Source organism: Bombina bombina, chromosome 5 (assembly GCF_027579735.1).
Source record: "Bombina bombina isolate aBomBom1 chromosome 5, aBomBom1.pri, whole genome shotgun sequence".
Lineage (NCBI taxonomy): Eukaryota > Metazoa > Chordata > Amphibia > Anura > Bombinatoridae > Bombina > Bombina bombina.
Genome location: NC_069503.1, coordinates 22,811,740 through 22,826,450, shown reverse-complemented (window position 1 = coordinate 22,826,450; position 14,711 = coordinate 22,811,740).

The following is a 14,711-nucleotide window of genomic DNA, read 5'->3' as shown; positions in this document are numbered from 1 at the left end:
CCCATCTCTCTCTCCCCCCCTCTCTCCCTTTCTCTCTCTCTCCTCCCCCTCTCTCTCTCTTCCCCCTCTCTCCCCCCTCTCTCTCTCCCCCCTCTCTCTCCCCTTCTCTCTCTCTCTCTCTCTCCTCCCCCTCTCTCTCCCCCCTCTCTCTCCCCCTCTCTCTTTCTCCCCCTCTCTCTCTCTTTCTCCCCCTCTCTTTCTCTCTCCCTCTCTCTCTCCCTCTCTCCCCCCTCTCTTGCTACCCCCCCCCCCTCTCTCTCTCTCCCCTCTCTCTCTCCCCCCCTTCTCTCTCTCTCCCTTCTCTCTCTCCCTTCTCTCTCTCCCCCTTCTTTCTCTCTCCCCTCTCTTTCTCTCTCTCTCTCTCTCTCTCCCCCCTCTCTCTCTCTCTCTCCCTCTCCCCCCCTCCCTCTCTCTCTATCTCTCTCTCCCCCCTCTCTCTCCCCCTCTCTCTCTCTCCCTCTCTCTCTCTCCCCCTCTCTCCCCTCTCTCTCTCCCTCTCTCTCTCCCCCCTCCTCTCTCTCTCCCCTTCTCTCTCTCTCCCCCTTCTCTCTCTTTTCCCTCTCTCTCTCTCCCCCTTCTCACTCTCTCCCCCTCTCCCCCTCCCCTTTCTCTTTCCCCCTCTCCCCCCCTCTCTCTCTATCCTCCCCCCTCTCTCTCCCCTTCTCTCTCTCTCCTCCCGCCTCTCTCTCCCCCCCTCTCTCTTTCTCCCCCTCTCTGTCCCCCTCTCTCTCTTTCACACCCTCTCTCTCTCTTTCGCCCCCTCTCTCTCTCTTGTGCTCTCTTTATCTCCCCTCTTGATCTCTCTCTCCCCTCTTGATCTCTCTCTCACCTTTCTTATGTTTTCCCGACCCCCTCTCTCCCCTCTTTTGAGCTGTTTTGAGCTCTCAGTCTGCACGGCCTTTTTTACGGGCCACCCGGCCCCGCCCCCTTCACGGGCCACCCGGCCCCGCCCCCTTCACAGACCTGCACGCTCGGCCACGCCCCTTTCACGGACCTTCACACTCAGCCACACCCCCCTTCACGCTCGGCTACGCACCCGCCCCGGCCATGCCCACTTCTGCTCGCACCGCAGATCAGGTAGGGACTGTAAGGCCAGGTGTGTTTTTGGTTGTGCTGTCTCTACTGCGCATTACAGCTTCGGACAAACACACTTGGCCTTTTATAGTATAGGATAGACAGAAAATATCTATATAGGTAAGTTGCAAAAAAGAGGAATACCCAGTCCATTGTTATTCTAAAGCTACGTGGTTGGACACCAAGAAACCGGGGGTATATCAATGTCTGGGTGGTACTACTGGTGGTGGTTTAATTACAGGGACTGCTTTCTCTAATCCTCACAAAAGAAAAAGCTACAAACATAAGTTCTGCCTCACATGTACTACCACCCACATTGTATACCTTCTACACTGTACATGTGGACTTTATTATGTGGGTAAGACCTGTGATGACCTCTGGACACGGATGGCCAACCACAGGTCTGCCATCAGGACAGCGATCACTAAAGGGACATCAGAACAAACAGTGGCTCGCCACTTTCAACAACTGAATCACAAGGTAGCAGATTTAAAGTATAATATCATTGATCGCAATAGGATTTTACTACAGAAGGAAGCACGTTGGACTTATAATTTGGGAACATTAGTTCCAAAGGGACTAAACACTCATTTGGAATGGCAATCTTTTTTATAGTACTTTTCCCTTGATTAACAACAACTCTTCTGGAACAGGTTTCGAAGATGGTGTATATAATCCCAATGCAACATTCATTGAGTGTTTCACGTTAAATGCCATGAGAGTTCAGAATTCATCTTTTGTGATAAACCTATAGATTTAAATACAAATCTACAGCCCTAATAAGATCATGCAATTAGATATCATGTTATACCTTTTTTACACTTCTATGAAGGCAGGATCAATATAACTGCTGTCCCGCGTTATTATGACAACAATACTATGTGTTGGGATTTAGCTCACCTTATAGTAATTATTAATCGTATTCCGCTTTTTTGCAACTTACCTATATAGATATTTTCTGTCTATACTATATATTTGGATATCTAGAGTAGGTAAAGGCTGGTCTATTGTGCTAGCGAGTTACGCTATGTATTATTTGTTTAAATCGTTTCCATAGTAACCAGTAACATGTATTGGACATCGATTGAATTTTTTTTTTTACATGTATAATGTATTTTACACTCAATGTTGGTTAGACGAAGAATTGTAACTTAGATCAGCCAGTTTTGAACTTTTGGTAATGTATTTGTAATTTTGTTTTTAGCACGCCGCTTACGCGTTGCCCGGGGCGGTGACGTCATGTTGGGGGTGGTCCAACCCGGGAGAGCATGTTCTCGGCGTTCCGTACAATGCATTTATGGTGGAGGGTAAGCTATTGTTTACATACTTGTCTGAGGACGGACAGTTTGTCCGAAAACGTTCACATTAAAATGTGCTGAAAAATTCTATGTCCCGTGGAGTGCTCTTCCTTTCTGTTGACTATACATATCTTTGGTGCACCCGGGGCCTCAGCTCAGGATTCTGGAGTGCGGTCTGCCTGCTACTTATATATATATATATATATATATATATATATATATACAGTATATATATATATATATAATTATTATTCAAAATAATACTCACCTAGATTACAAGTTTTGCGCTATAGAGGGTGCAAAATGAACGCAACAAAAGTTGCGTTATTTCACCCTCCATAGTGCTGCCATTACGAGTTTTTGAAAAGCCGCCTTGTGCATGCGATATGGTGGCGATGAGCTCAATACCGCACAAAATACAAGTGCTGCTTTGACGTACTCGTGCAAGCTTTCCCCATAGAGTGTTAGAATAAAAACTAACACCTGCGATCTCGGAATGAAAAGCTCCGTAACGCAAACCTATTGATGTCTATTGGGAAAAATAGTTACGTTTAAATCCTAACACCCTAACATAAACCCCACGTCTAAACACCCCTAATCTGCCGTCCCCGACATCGCCGACACCGAAATAAAGTTAGTAACCCCTAATCTGTCGCTCCCGACATCGCTGCCACTAATAAAATTTATTAACCCCTATTCCGCCGCTCCACGACATCGTCACCACTATACTAAAGTTATTAACCCCTATTCCCCCGCACCCCAACAGGTTTTTTTCCGAGCCATCTTAGCAGACCAGCCTTTTGTCCAACCGGGCTATGGAACTGCCGGTCAGCCGCATCAGCTCCGGTACCAGGTCCCCTTCAGCCCCGGTCACTCCGGTGGCCATTTGTCCCAGAGCTCCGCTCTTTTGGGGCTTGGTGCCCCATAGGGTTGGCAAGCGGTGGGGTGATTGCCGGAGGGAAGCTCCCTTGGGAAAAAAATGCTGCCGCTCCCACGGGATAACCCCGAAAGCATCAACGGAATACCGCTGGACAGTATGGGACAATGGACTCTGGGAATGGCGCGAGCCTGTCTGGAGGCGCGGAAATGGCGGGAAACTTGAGATGAGTTTTCTGTATTAATGTCTCAATAAAGGTTGTTCTTCTTGTTTCACCTGAATGCTCGTATGTCTAGTTATTTGGGTGGGTTCCTGCTGAATTACTTTGCCTCTACTACATAGCGGCTGGTTCCATGTATTGGGAGAGTGGTTGGCAGAGCTATCCAGTCGTTGTAGCCGGTAAACCGTCACAAGGGTGTTTGGGCTTGGTTGTTGGGATTTGTGTGTGTGTGTGTGGGGGGGGCGACTGTCTGGGATAGGAGGGTGTTTAAGGTTAGCTGAGCCAGTGACGTGCTGTCATAGGAGGCAGGTGGTAATTACACCATGTAATACAGTTTAATAATAAAAAAATAATAATTTTAAATTTTTTATAAAAAATGTTTTGTATTAATTAGTAACCCCCTGCCACCCACTCAGCTATTTTTTTTAATTAAATTGTCATGTGTCCATTGTCCAAATGTATTCTCAACAAATACAATCATATTGCGCAAGTAGGTAGAGGCTGTGAGCCCTTCTGTTGCGCAATATGATTGTATTTGTTTGTATGGGCCGCAGGAGACTGCCACCCAGTGGCGACTAACACTTAATGTCTCCTCTTCGCGGCCCATACCGCTCCCAATAGAGGCTGGTCTATGGCAGCCTCGGGAGCCCTCTCAGCCCTGCCTGCCCCGTCTCAGCCAATTAGCGCGCGGTCCCAGTCTCACTGACAGTGAGTGACTACTAGTCAGTGGGTGGGAGATCATCATCCCAGGAGGCGCATAGTGAGAGACGCGTGGAACTTATCAGGTGCCCGCCCAGCTAGTGACTGATCAATGAACTTGTGTGAACGTGAAGAGGTCGGTGACGGTGAGAGGTCTCGATGGATGATGGACTCTGCAGTCTGCAGCCACGCACTCACTGTCTGTCTCAGTCGGAGACGGATGGTCACGGACCCGGTGTCAGGCTCATTAAGGTCAGTGAGAGCTGCAGCAGTGCAGCTGCCCGCCGTGCTAGTGTGCACAGTATGCAATAAAAACATAATGCATTTTGAATGTGATTCCAGTGTCTCAATCGTTCAGCAGGACATGACACTGTCATTCATTTAGTACTTCACACTATCTTTGCTCTTCCTATCAGTGTGTTAAGGATAACATGATTGAAAGTTCCACTCCTGCCCCAATTAGCACCCTATAATTTATTAGCTTCTGCTTTCAGATTATGCGTTAACTTCACAAATATTTCAACCACGGAAACAGAAGCTATCAAGTGTCTCTCCTTGATCCAGCAGCCTGGGCTACAGACAGGAGCAGGGAATGCTGTCTGCCTAGGCCTGGAGAGATCTAACCAAAATAATAATTTAAGGGGGAGGGGAACAGCTAAGGTTCCATTCATATTAGATAGAGGACACTTTGCAGGGAGTCAGATTGGATGTTCTGCACTTGATCACTTAATTCCAAGAGGTGAAGAATTAAGTAGATTGAACGGATGAAAGGGGTTTGTTTTTCAAACTGCTCTGATCCCACAAATAGCCAGATTAAATTGCACACAAAATGCAACTATAAGAATGTTAATGCAACCACAGCCCATCCTCACATCACTTGGTTACCACTAGGCATGTGCATGACATTAGGACAAAATGAGGGCCAATCCTACAATTTGCTTCTTATTTAATATAGCAACAGTAAACAAAAAACCTTCAGAGAATTATCCAGTGAGAGAAATCTTAGATTCCTATGTTATCCTAGGAAACTGACTGTGAGCTAGAGAGCCCCATACTGATGCCTGAGGAATAACAGCCAATAATTTAAAAGATTTTTTGCATTGGTGAGAGTTCTCTAAATTCTTACTAAATCTACTTCACTGAGACCTCTAGCCTGCATATCTTTATATTAAAGTTTATTTGGCTTGTACCTTGAATGTCCATCTGCTCTAGATTTCTGAGAGTCAACATTAACCCTATAGTTATACAGCCTTAGCCCTTGTCAATGGCCAGCATATATGAATTCATGGTGATTTGTGTGCTATGTATGCCCAAGTCTTATCTGGAATTAATTTGTGTTTGTTTGCCTGTCTGAATTAATGTGGCTTTAACAAGTTTACGTTACCAGTGGTGTATAATTTACCATTAAATTAAAGCATTATCTTGGGGTCTCTAGGTGTTTTTTCCAGTATTACATGACTATGCATTTAATTGACGTTTTTTGTTTTTTTATGCATCTTATAAAGGCTTTTAAAAATGCATTACAATTTGTTTTTAACTGAGTAATACTACATTTTGTGTTTGTGCTGGTGATGGTATTTCACCATCCACCAATAGAAATTGTAGAGTTGTTATTATCAGCCAGTGAGGACCCTTTTCTTAAAGATGAGTTGTTACCAAATGTGAATTTCCAGTTTAAAAAGAAATGTAAATATATGTAATTTAACCATTTACACAATAGAAAGATTATGTCCCTTTAAGCAGAAGTGCACAATAAAAATCAAATATTTAACTATCATACAACATGAATTAGTAAACCATTCACATAAAAGCATTGTATTGTTAACATACATCAAAAATCATAACAAAATTGTTCACCAATAGTATTTTATGAAAAATGTAAAATTAGTATGTAAATTACACATGAATAAATCACATTAAATATACACATACGGCTAGATTTAGAGTTTGGCGGCCAAAGGGGTGCGTTAGCTACGCGTGCTTTCCCCCCCCCCCCCCCCCGCACCTTTTAAATACCGCTGGTATTTAGAGTTCACAGAATGGCTGGGTTTTCAGTGCGTTAGGCTCCAAAAAGGGAGCGTAGAGCATAATTTAACGCCACTGCAACTCTCGATACCAGCGGTGCTTAAGGACGCAGCCAACTTCAAAAACGTGCTTGTGCCCGATTCCCCCATAGAAAACAATGGGGCTGTTTGAGCTGAAAAAAAACCTAACACCTGCAAAAAAGCCGCGTTCAGCTCCTAACGCAGCCCCATTGTTTCCTATGGGGAAACACTTCCTACGTCTGCACCTAACACTCTAACATGTACCCCGAGTCTAAACACCCCTAACCTTACACTTATTAACCCCTAATCTGCCGCCCCAGCTATCGCTGACCCCTGCATATTATTTTTAACCCCTAATCTGCCGCTCCGTACACCCCCGCCACCTACATTATCCCTATGTACCCCTAATCTGCTGCCCTAACATCGCCGACCCCTATATTATATTTATTAACCCCTAATCTGCCGACCGGATCTGAGCGCTACTATAATAAATGTATTAACCCCTAATCCGCCTCACTCCCGCCTCCATAACCCTATAATAAATAGTATTAACCCCTAATCTGCCCTCCCTAACATTGCCGACACCTAACTTCAAGTATTAACCCCTAATCTGCCGACAGGAGCTCACCGCTACTCTAATAAATTTATTAACCCCTAAAGCTAAGTCTAACTTTAACCCTAACACCCCCCTAAATTAAATATAATTTAAATCTAACGAAATAAATTAACTCTTATTAAATAAATTATTCCTATTTAAATCTAAATACTTACCTGTAAAATAAACCCTAATATAGCTACAATATAAATTATAATTATATTGTAGCTATTTTAGGATTAATATTTATTTTACAGGCAACTTTGTAATTATTTTAACCAGGTACAAAAGCTATTTAATAGTTACCTAGTTAAAATAATTACAAAATTACCTGTAAAATAAATCCTAACCTAAGTTACAATTAAACCTAACACTACACTATTAATAAATTAATTAAATAAAATACCTACAATTATCTACAATTAAACCTAACACTACACTATCAATAAATAAATTAAATACAATTCCTACAAATAAATACAATTAAATAAACTAACTAAAGTACAAAAAATAAAAAAGAACTAAGTTACAAAAAATAAAAAAATATTTACAAACATTAGAAAAAATTACAAGTTTTAAACTAATTACACCTACTCTAAGCCCCCTAATAAAATAACAAAGACCCCCAAAATAAAAAAATGCCCTACCCTATTCTAAATTACAAAAGTTCAAAGCTCTTTTACCTTACCAGCCCTTAAAAGGGCCCTTTGCGGGGCATGCCCCAAAGAATTCAGCTCTTTTGCCTGTAAAAAAAAAACATACAATACCCCCCCCAACATTACAACCCACCACCCACATACCCCTAATCTAACCCAAACCCCCCTTAAATAAACCTAACACTAAGCCCCTGAAGATCTTCCTACCTTGTCTTCACCATGCCCGATCGTTCCAGGCTCCGAAATCTTCATCCAATCCCAAGCGGGGGCTAGACATCCAACATCCGGCTGAAGTCTTCTAACAAGCGACGGCTGAAGAGGTCCAGAAGAGGCTCCAAAGTCTTCATCCTATCCGGGCAGAAGAGTCGGCAACCATCTTCTTCCAAGCGGCATCTTCTATCTTCATCCGATGACGACCGGCTCCATCTTGAAGACCTCCAGCGCGGACCGATCCTCTTCTTCCGACGTCCAACTGAAGAATGAAGGTTCGAATTCCGATTGGCTGATAGGATTATATCAGCCAATCGGAATTAAGGTAGGAAAATTTTGATTGGCTGATGGAATCAGCCAATCAGAATCAAGTTCAATCCGATTGGCTGATCCAATCAGCCAATCAGATTGAGCTTGCATTCTATTGGCTGTTCCGATCAGCCAATAGAATGCGAGCTCAATCTAATTGGCTGATCGGATCAGCCAATCGGATTGAACTTGATTCTGATTGGCTGATTCCATCAGCCAATCAGAATTTTCCTACCTTAATTCCGATTGGCTGATAGAATCCTATCAGCCAATCGGAATTCGAGGGACGCCATCTTGGATGACGTCCCTTAAAGGAACCTTCATTCTTCAGTTGGACGTCGGAAGAAGAGGATCGGTCCGCGCTGGAGGTCTTCAAGATGGAGCCGTTCCTCATCGGATGAAGATAGAAGATGCCGCTTGGATCAAGATGGTTGCCGGTCCGGATGTCCTCTTCTGCCCGGATAGGATGAAGATTTCTTCCCGAAGATGGACTTCTTCATTTGCCGGTTGGATCCAGACTTCAGCCGGAGGATGGACGTCACTCTTCAGCCCCCGCTTGGGCTTGGAGGAAGATTTCGGAGGCTCTTCTGGACAGATCGGGACCCGGTGTGGTGAAGACAAGGTAGGGAGATCTTCAGGGGCTTAGTGTTAGGTTTATTTAAGGGGGGTTTGGGTTAGATTAGGGGTATGTGGGTGGTGGGTTGTAATGTTGGGGGGGGGGTATTGTATGTTTTTTTTTTACAGGCAAAAGAGCTGAATTATTTGGGGCATGCCCCGAAAAGGGCCCTTTTCAGGGCTGGTAAGGTAAAAGAGCTATTCTATTTTTATTTTAGAATAGGGTAGGGCATTTTTTTATTTTGGGGGGCTTTGTTATTTTATTAGGGGGCTTAGAGTAGGTGTAATTAGTTTAAAATTGTAGTAATATTTTTCTAATGTTTGTAAATATTTTTTTATTTTTTGTAACTTAGTTCTTTCTTATTTTTTGTACTTTAGTTAGTTTATTTCATTGTATTTATTTGTAGGTATTTTATTTAATTTATTTATTCATAGTGTAGTGTTAGGTTTAATTGTAGGTAATTGTAGGTATTGTATTTAATTAATGTAATGATAGTGTAGTGTTAGGTTTAATTGTAACTTAGGTTAGGATTTATTTTACAGGTAATTTTGTAATTATTTTAACTATTTTAGCTATTAAATAGTTATTAACTATTTAATAGCTATTGTACCTGTTTAAAATAATTACAAAGTTGCCTGTAAAATAAATATTAATCCTAAAATAGGTACAATATAATTATAATTTATATTGTAGCTATATTAGGATTTATTTTACAGGTAAGTATTTAGCTTTAAATAGGAATAATTTATATAATAAGAGTTAATTTATTTCGTTAGATTTAAATTATATTTAACTTATGGGGGTGTTAGTGTTAGGGTTAGACTTAGCTTTAGGGGTTAATCCATTTATTAGAGTAGCGGTGAGCTCCGGTCAGCAGATTATGGGTTAATACTTGAAGTTAGCTGTCGGCGATGTTAGGGAGGGCAGATTAGGGGTTAATACTATTTATTATAGGGTTATTGAGGCGGGAGTGAGGCGGATTAGGGGTTAATACATTTATTATACTAGCTGTGAGCTCCGGTCGGCAGATTAGGGGTTAATTATTGTAGGTAGCTGGCGGCGACGTTGTGGGGGGCAGATTAGGGGTTAATAAATATAATATAGGGGTCGGCGGTGTTAGGGGCAGCAGATTAGGGGTACATAGGGATAACGTAAGTGGCGGCGGTGTACGGAGCGGCAGATTAGGGGTTAAAAAATTTAAATATAGTGGCGGCGATGTGGGGGGGACCTCGGTTTAGGGGTGCATAGGTAGTTTATGGGTGTTAGTGTACTTTACAGCACAGTAGATAAGAGCTTTATAAACCGGCGTTAGCCCAGAAAGCTCTTAACTACTGACTTTTTTCTGCGGCTGGAGTTTTGTCGTTAGATTTCTAACGCTCACTTCAGCCACGACTCTAAATACCGGCGTTAGAAAGATCCCATTGAAAAGATAGGATACGCAATTGACGTAAGGGGATCTGTGGTATGGAAAAGTCGCGGCTGGAAAGTGAGCGTTAGACCCTTTAATGACTGACTCTAAATACCAGAGGGCGGTAAAAACCAGCGTTAGGAGCCTCTAACGCTGGTTTTGACGGCTACCGCCCAACTCTAAATCTAGCCGTATGTGTCTCTCTCTCTCTCCCCTCTGTCTCTTTTTCTCTCTCCCCTCTGTCTCTGTTTCTCTCTCTCTCTCTCTCTCTCTCTCTCCCCTCTGTCTCTTTTTCTCTCTCCCCTCTGTCTCTCTCTCTCTCTCTCTCTCTCTCTCTCTCTCCTCTCTGTCTCTTTTTCTGTCTCCCCTCTGTCTCTTTCTCTCTCTCTCTCTCTCTCTCTCTCTCTCTCTCTCTCTCTCTCTCTCTCTCTCTCTCCCCTTTGTCTCTCTCTCTCTCTCTCTCCCCAGTCCCCTCTTTCTCTCTCTCCCCAGTCCCCTCTGTCTCTCTCTCCCCAGTCCCCTCTGTCTCTCTCTCCCCAGTTCCCTCTGTCTCTCTCTCCCCAGTCCCCTCTGTCTCTCTCTCCTCTGTCTCTCTCTCTCTCTCTCCTCTGTCTCTCTCTCTCCCCTCTCTCTCTCTCTCCCCTCTCTCTCTCTCTCTCTCTCTCTCTCTCTCTCTCTCTCTCTCTCTCTCTTTTATCCCTCTCCCTCTGTCTCTCTATCCCTCTCCCTCTGTCTCTCTATCCTCTTCTTCTGTCTCTCTATCCCTCTCCCTCTGTCTCTCTATCTCTCTATCCCCTCTGTCTCTCTCTCCCCTCTGTCTCTCTCTCCCTCCCCCTCTGTCTCCTATCCCTCCCCCTCTGTCTCTTTTTCCCTCTCCCTCTGTCTCTCTTTATCCCCTCTGTCTCTCTATATCCCCTCTGTCTGTCTGTCTCTCTCTCTCCCCCCTCTGTCTCTCTCTCCCCTCTATCTCTCCCTTTCTCCCTCCACCTCCCCCTCTGTTTCTCTTTCCCCCCTCCCCCTCTGTCTCTCTATCCCTCCCCCTCTGTCTCTCTATCCCTCCCCCTCTGTCTCTCTATCCCTCTCCCTCTGTCTCTCTATCCCTCTCCCTCTGTCTCTCTATCCCTCTCCCTCTGTCTCTCTATCCTCTCCCTCTGTCTCTCTATCCCTCTCCCTCTGTCTCTCTATCTCTCTCCCTCTCTCTCTATCCCCTCTGTCTCTCTATCCCCTCTGTCTCTCTCTATTGTCTCTCTCTCTCTATCCTCTCTCTATTCTCTCTCTCTCTCTCTCTCTCTCTCTATCCTCTCTCTATTCTCTCTCTCCCCCCCCTCCCTCCCACTCTCTCTCTCTCTCTCTGTCTCTCTCTCTCTCTCTCTCTCTCTCCCCCTCCCTCCCCTCTCTCTCTCTCCCCCTCCCTCCCCTCTCTCTCTCTCCCCCCCCTCCCCCTCTCTCTCCCCCCTCCCTCCCCCTCTCTCTCTCCCTCTCTCCCCCTCTCTCTCTCCCTCTCTCCCCCTCCCTCCCCCCCCTTCCCTCTCCCCCTCTCTCTCTCTCTCTCTCTCCCCCCTCCCTCCCCTCTCTCTCTCTCCCCCCCCTCCCTCCCCCTCTCTCTCCCCCCCTCCCTCCCCCTCTCTCTCTCCCTCTCTCTCTCCCTCTCTCCCCCTCCCTCCCCCTCTCCCTCTCTCTCTCTCTCCCCTCTGTGTCTCTCTCTCTTCCCTCTGTCTCTCTCTCTCTTTCCCTTCTGTCTCTCTCTCTCTCTCCCCTCTGTCTCTCTCTCTCTCCCTTTCTCCCTCCCCATCTGTCTCTCTGTCTCTCTCTCTCCCCTCTGTGTCTCTATTTCTCTCCCTCTCCCCTTCTGTCTCTCTCTATCCATCTCTCTCTCCCTGTCTCTCCCACCCCCTCTGTCTCTCTCCTTACATGTCTCATTCTTCCCCATGGTCTCTTTCTCTGTCTATCTCCCCTCTGTCTCTCTTTGTGTCTCTCTCTCCCCTCTGTCTCTCTATCTCTCTCTCCCTGTCTCTCCCACCCCCTCTGTCCAATTTACATCTAATATCTAATTTCCTTCATTCTCTTGATATCCTTTGTTGAAAATCATATCTAAATATGCTCAGTAGCTGCTAATTGGTGGCTGCACAATAGATACCTCATGTGATTGGCTCACCCATGTACATTGCTATTTCTTCAACAAAGGATATCTAAAGAATGAAGGCATATCCTAGCCAGTGCCTCACCTGCCTCTGACCTCACTGCACGTCACTGGTTAGCTGTGAGGGGTTGTTTGTGTGTCTGGGATAAGAGTGTGTCTGGGGTTGGCTGTGGGGAGTTGTGTGGGGCTGTCTGGGATTGGAATGTGTTTGGGGTTAGCTGTGTCTGGGGTTGGTTGTGTGGGGCTGTCTGGGATAGGAGTGTGTTTGGGAATGGTTGTTGGGATTTGTGCATGTGTGTGTGTGGGGGGGGCTGTCTTTGATGGGAGTGTGTTTGGGGTTAGCTGTGGGGAGTTGTGTGAGTGTCTGGGATAAGAGTCTTTGGGTTGGCTGTGGGGAGTTGTGTGTGTGTGGGGCTCTCTGGAATAGGAGTGTGTTTGGGGTTGGCATTAGGGAATTGTGTGTGTGTGTTGTGGGGGGTTGTCTCAGATAGGATTGTGTTTGAGGTTTGCTGTAGGGAGTTGTGTGTGGGGCTGTCTGGAATAGAAGTGTGTTTGGGGTTGGCTGTAGGGAGTTGTGTGTGTGTGTGTGTGTGTGTGGGATTGTCTGTTATGGGAGTTTGGGGTTAGCTGCTGTGGGTTGTGTGAGTGTCTGGGATAGAAGTGTGTATGGGGTTGGCTGTGTGGCGTTTGTGTATGAGTGTCTGCGATAGGAGTGTGTTTGGGTTGGCTGTGGGGAGTTGTTTGTGTGAGTACCTGGGATAGGAGTGTGTTCAGGGATGGTTGTTAGGATTTGTGTGTGTGTGTGGGGGGGGGCTTCCTGGGAGTGTGTTTGGGGTTAGCTGTGGGGAATTGTGTGTGTGTGTGGGGGGCTCTCTGGAATAGGAGTGTGTTTGGGGTTGGCTGTAGGGAATTGTGTGTGTGTGTGTGTGGGGGGGGGGCTGTCTAAGATAGGAGTGTGTTTGGGGTTAGCAGGACGTGAGCCAATTGCCGGAGGCGTGCTCCATTGGGACCCCCCTACAAACCCCATTTTCCCTGAACTTTTCCCGGTGTGCATTTAAACCTGTGTAACTCCAGTCCCCAGCCATGGATCACATAATTTTTTTGGACTGTAGCTTCTGTGAACTAAGCGCTTTCTAAGGACACCCTGGAAGTGCTGCCGCTCCCCTTGGATAACCCTGAAAGCATCAACGGAATACCGCTGGACAGTATGGGACAACGGACTCTGGGGATGGCGCCAGCCTGTCTGGAGGAGCGGGAACGGCGGGAAAATTGTGGGATGAACCATGCTCTTATCGAGATGAGTTTTCTTTATAAATGTTGTATGTTTGTCTCAATAAAGGTTGTTCTTCTTATTTCACCTGAATACTAGTATGTCTAGTTATTTGGGTGGGTTCCTGATCAATTACTTTGTCTCCGCTACATAGTCGCTGGTTCCAGGCGTTGGGAGAGTGGTTGGCAGAGCTACCCAGTCAAGGGTAGCCGGTAATCCGTCATAATTGTGTTTTTGGGTTGGTTTATGGGATTTGTGTGTGTGTGTGGGGGGAGGGCTGTCTGGGATAGGATTGCATTTGGTGTTGGCTTTGGGGAGTTGTGTGGGGGTGGGCTGTCTGACATGAAAGTTTGTTTGGGGTTAGCTGTGGGGAGTTTTGTGTATGTGTGTTAGTATCTGGGATAAGAGTGTGTCTGGGGTTGGATGTGGGGCATTTTGTGGGGCTGTCTAGGATAGGAGTGTGATTGGGGTTAGTTGTTGGGAGTTGTGTATGTGTGTCTGGGATAGGAGTCTGTTTGGGTAGGCTGTGGTTAGTTGTGTGTGTATGTGTGGGGGGCTGTCTGGGATAGGAGTGTGTTTGGGGTTGGCTGTAGGGAATTGTTTGTGTGTGTGTGTGGGGGGGGGGGGGGGAGGCTGTCTCGGATCGGATTGTGTTTGGGGTTAGCTGTGGGGAGTGGTTGGGGGAGCTACCCAGTCAGGGTATCCGGTAATTTTCACAGGTTTGTTTGGGGTTGGTTGTTTGGATTTTGTGTGTATGTGTGGGGGGTTGTCTGGATATTAGTGTGTTTGGTGTTGGCTTTGGGGAGTTGTGTGTGTGGGGGGGGCTGTCTGGGATAGGAGTGTGTTTGGGGTTAGTTGTGGGGAGATGTGTATGTGTGGGGGGGCTGTCTGGGATAGGAGTGTGTTTGGGGTTAGCTGTGGGGGGAGATGTGTATGTGTGTGGGGGAGCTGTCTGGGATGGGAGTTTGTTTGGGGTTAGCTGTGGGGAGTTTTGTGTGTGTATGTGTTTGAGTGTCGGGATAAGAGTGTGTCTGGGGTTGGCTGTGGGACATTGTGTGTGGGGGACTGTCTGGGATAGGAATGTGTTTGGGGTTAACTGTGGGGAGTTGTGTGAGTGTCTGGGATAGGAGAGTGTTTGGGGTTAGTTGTTAGGATTTGTGTGTGTGTGTGTGTGTGTGGGGGGCTGCCCGGTATAAGAGTGTTTTGGGTTTGGCTTTGGGGAGTTGTGTGTATGGGGGGGGCTGTCTGGATGGGAGTGTGTTTGGTGTTAGCTATGGGGAGAAAAAATAAACAC